The sequence below is a fragment of the Sardina pilchardus genome, chromosome 9, assembly GCF_963854185.1.
Source record: "Sardina pilchardus chromosome 9, fSarPil1.1, whole genome shotgun sequence".
NCBI classification, from domain to species: Eukaryota; Metazoa; Chordata; class Actinopteri; order Clupeiformes; family Clupeidae; genus Sardina; species Sardina pilchardus.
In genome coordinates this window covers 24,361,038-24,366,037 of record NC_085002.1, presented here as the reverse complement: position 1 = coordinate 24,366,037, position 5,000 = coordinate 24,361,038, and the positions used below count along the sequence as shown (strand labels likewise).

Below are 5,000 nucleotides of genomic sequence, written 5' to 3'. Positions count from 1 at the left end.
GCAATACTCATCACTCATAGATTTACATTGAGATCTAAATCTTTTTTTAAGTAGCCCTGGAACAACAAATACACAATCATGACATATCTCGTCAAGTTCTGCAACTCTTGCCTTAAAAAAAAAAAAACAACACACAAGCCATCAAAGGGCGCCTGTTGTCTGTTGTCCGGTGTCAATGCACTGTGCTGACTCTGTGAATGGGACGCTAAACAAATTAGCGCTGATTCGCTACACAGAAAACAACACGGCATTAAAGGGACGAGTGAGTCGGAAGGGAGGGGTCTGTTTGATTGGCTGTTGAGCTGGAATATCAGCAGCCTTGCGGCAGGAATTGAGGACTGTTTGTGTACTCGAGCCTTCCCGAGATGCTCAAGTCAGCCTCAAGTCAGACAACATTATATGAGACTTCCTCTGATGCCAGACTCGTGCATCTGTGCTCTTCGGTTCCATCCTGCCCCTTTAATGGCGCTGGGGAACAGCATTTCTGGAACAGGCCGGAGGGACTGGGGTGGTCATCATCATCACCATCACCATCATCATCATCGGCCCAATGAAGGAAGATAAAACTTTTATGTGCTTACGGTAGCGCTGCTAGTTGAGATGGATGCTTGGCTGCAAACAAACAGCGCTGGCGTCCCAGAATAGCCTCTGTGGGTTGGAGGACAGGAGCGGAGTGGACTGGGATGAGCCCCCGCGCTCGGTACGCCCGTCGCCCCTGGGGGGCAAACACTCGCTGACCCCCACCGCTGAAGGGGTAATAAGGCCTCGTGGGGACATGAGTCAGCCGCGGTGGCCTCGACTGGGGCTAATTCAGGAGCCGGATCGCACAGACGAGCTGGAAGTCTCCTCTTCTCTCTCTCTCTCTCTCTCTCTCTCTCTCGCTTGTCTTCTCTTTTGGGGGCTGGCTGTAGTGGTGATTTGAAGGAGGGAAAACTCATTACTGGCTAGAGTGTGTGTGTGTGTGTGTGTGTGTGTGTGTGTCTGTGTGTGCGTGCATCCCTCACTTTCAGTCTCTTGCGTGTGGCCTGCTGTACTCCACTCTCTCTTTATCTCACTCTTTCTCTATCCATCCATCCATCCGTCTTCACTCTCAGTCCATCTCTATCCCTTTCTCCCTACAACTCTCTCTCACTCTTTTTCTCTTTCTCTCTCTCTCTAGATCCATCTCCCCCCCTCTCTCTCTCTCTCTTTCTGTCTCTCGCTCTGTTGCACTCTCTCTCTTGCATCTCGCTCACACGCTACTTCTGTCCACTCTTCCCTTCACCCTGTCTCTCTCTCTCTCTCTCTCCCTCCCTCTCTCTCTCTCTCTCTCTCTCTCTCTCTCCCTCCCTCCCTCCCTCCCTCTCTCTCTCTCTCTCTCTCCCTCCCTCTCTCGTGTCCAGAGAAGATTAAGAGTGGTGCTCGGCTGCTCTGGCCTGGCTCTGTGTTGGCGTGAGGCTACACTGCGGACGATGGGCCCTGTCCATCATGCAGTATTCAGGCTTCGGGCTGTGAAATATTCAGCACGACGCACCGCTGACAAAGGGCCCAGTCTCCACACACACACACACACACACACACACACACAGCAGAAACCAGTGAGGGAAAAAGAGGATGACAACTCCCAGTGTCTCTCTCACACACACAGACACACACACACACACACACACACACACAGAGCAGAAACCAGTGAGGGAAAAAGAGGATGACAACTCCCAGTGTCTCTCTCACACACACAGACACACACACACACACACACACACACACACACACACACACACACACACTCACACACACAGCAGAAACTAGTGAGGGAAAAAGAGGATGACAACTACCAGTCACACACACACACACACACACACACACACACACTCTCTCTCAAATTAGTCTCCCATGTCAAGCCTTGTGGACTCCCTCACTAAGAATACGCTTATGCTGGCAAACCTGGGACAATGTGGTTCTTTTAAAACTGTAGTAGATTTTCAACTTTATCCAAGTTTGTTTCCACCAGGGCTGCACTATTCAAGGTCTAAACTGGCCCAGTTAGGCTGAGACAGCCTACTTTTTAAGGCAGTGCTTTTGAAGGTGTGTAAAAAGTGAAGCAGAAATACACAGTTTTTCCATCAGTTTCAAACCGCGTATTTAAAGCATGCTATTTCTGGAAGGGTTCACGTTTACTCTAATCTTGGTTTCTAGAGTTGGGGCTTATGGCTAAACGTACAAACATTATAGTCAGGCATCATAATCTACAATTATTTTGAAAGAAATAATATAATTAATTATTTTAAATGAATTGAATAACACATAGGCCTAACAAATAGGCTTAACCTTTATAATTCTTTAGGTTTGAACTATCTTCAGCTAAGATACAATGCCCAAATCGCACAAGCACAAAAGCCCTGTTTTCAGTGTGTTTACATAGAGAATCATTCCTACACTGTGATACTGTATATACTTCAGTGTTAGTTAAGCGTCCTGTAAGACAAGCTTGTGACTCGGACACGGCTAGGATGACACTGCTAGTTTTATTTACCGGGAGTTGCTTGTGAGGGGAAGAGAAATGTGCCTATGCTCAAACAGGGACGTTTATTTCAAGTGTCAACAATCCCAGAGCTAGTCTGAAAGCTGAGTGTGTGGTGGTGATTGTTCTGGCAAAATAATGGCTGTCAGGTAGGTGCTACACATTGGTGGTGGTTAGTGAGGATCCCCATTCACTGTAAATTGCTTTGGGTTTCTTGATTAAGTGCTAGCCTACATAAATGCAAGTTGTTGTTGTTGTTGTTGTTGTTGTTGTTGTTAATAAGACTGACAACATCAGTACTCTTTACCCCCTCAAGGTTTCTGTTTGCTTTTTTTTCTGTAACTCACAGTGCAGAGGTTATGTTTGACTATTTTTGGTTAATCTGGACAAATCGCATTAAGGGTTCAGTTTAATCTCCGAAACACAGAGGAAAAAAACAAAGACCTCATCCGTTTGAAACCAATAAGTTCATTTGCCTACTGTTATTGTTACTGTTACTGTTATGCATTGACATCAGCTTTCACAGAGTAGAGACAGTGGCAAGTGATGTATCTCCAGCTTTTAATGACGGCCATTAAACATGTAAACATTAAGTGCTGATATTACGAAAAGCAACACATCAGTTGGGGGACGACGCTATTCAATGATCGTTTTTCACGGCTGAATTTGTTTCTATCATCAAGCCCAGGCCGACCTGATTCTGTCGCGTTAATTTACAACGGCGAGAACGCCGGAGTTTGGATTACACCGCGCTGCCGTTGGTCACTTAAGAGTTTTGTGTCAAATGGCATGTTCGCTGGTCTCCTTGACCACGTGTGGAGTCGGGTCAAATGCTCAGAGGAGTCAGCACAAAACCCTTCCACAACAGCCCCGCTGCCCTGTCATACTGTATAGCCTTTGCAGTTCTTTTGCATTGGACAGCTTTGACATGGACAGTGTACCCATACAATACACGCACGTGTACTGCACTGTTGCAGCAAGGAGACTTACAAATACAGACACAAGAGTGCACACTCCCACACACGCGTATGTACACACATATACAGGAGGATGTTCAGCTTTGGTTAGTACACAACGATGACGGGCGAGGCTAGGCTAGAGAGAACAAGGTTGTTGACTCTTAACCTTACTAAGGTGTGAAGAGAGTGGGAGGCCCCTTGATAGCAGAAAGTAGCCATAAATGAGAGTTCACACACACACACACACACACACACACACACACACACACACATATGGGCTTGAGCCTCCACATAATTCACTGTGTTGGGCTCGGCAATAAAATAAGACTAGTGTGGTGGATTGAGCTGACGCTTGCATGAAATTAAAGAGCTCTTTTTACTGTACTGCCAGAAATCACAGCCATTTGTCTTTTTGTGCTGAGCCCCACACAAGACTCCCACACGATGATAACCCTAACCAAACACACACACACACACACACACACACCACCAGCACACATGCATGTACTCTGTGTGTTCTCTTCTCACACAATCACATCACATGCATAGGTACTCCCCCACGCACAGACAGTCTGTTATATCATCCTTAATCCCTCTACGCATACATCAGCTTTATCTGTGTGCTCCATAGATCTCAGAAAATACATGCGCACACACACACACACACACACACACACACACACACACACACACATACAGTGTAAAAAAATGAAATCATACTCATCAGTTCAACAATGTTGTGCATCAACAGCAACCAGCAGTCTCTTTGCTTCTGTGTTCCTAAAACATCATGCAACGGCCTCATACTGTAGCTATTTGTGTGTGTGTGTGTGTGTGTGTGTGTGTGTGTGTGTGTGTGTGCGCCATCACTAATGTCCGGTGGTGACTGACCACTCCTCAGTGTTGAATCAGCAGGAGCTGAGAGAAAAGGCCTCTCTCGTCCGATGTGAAGTGCCAAGTGCAAAGAGACCATTAGCGCCGTGGTGCATCAAATGAAGCTGCCGGCCGCAAGTTATATGTCACTTTTGTTTTCTGCCTTGGCATTCAGAAACACACACACACACGGACACACACACATACATTGCTGTGAGAAAGGGTTGTGCCTTAGGACCTAAAGCATGTGTGTCACTAATGTGCTTCTTTAGGGTATACTGAAAAGCGTGTTTACACTTGTGCAGTGCTCCATCTCTTAAACACACACACACACACACACACACACACACACAAATACAAGTACATACACTCAAATGCATTGCATATGCACACACACACACACGGATGCTTCAAAAAAGAAATGGAAACGCGAACACACTCTCACACCTACACAATGGCTGCCGTGCTTTTAGTGAGGGTTAGCAGAGGTACTGATGGCTTGGAGGTTTGTGTTCACAGTGTGTTCTTTCTGGCCTGTCGATCTCTTTCTGTCCCCTTGCCCCTCTCTCCCTCTGCTTTTCTCTGCTCTCACCCTCTTACTTTCTTTTCTTCTTTCACCCCATCTGTCCCCCTGCTTTATTTTTGTCCTTATGTTTGTGGCCCCCTCA

General features: G+C 46.5%; 1 protein-coding gene across 4 annotated transcripts in view; it reads left to right on the top strand.

The window, feature by feature from the left end:
• kcnab2a (potassium voltage-gated channel subfamily A regulatory beta subunit 2a) overlaps positions 1-5,000 on the top strand; it is a 139,602-nt gene that overhangs the window by 102,918 nt on the left and 31,684 nt on the right. The gene's annotated exons all lie outside the window — the stretch shown is intronic.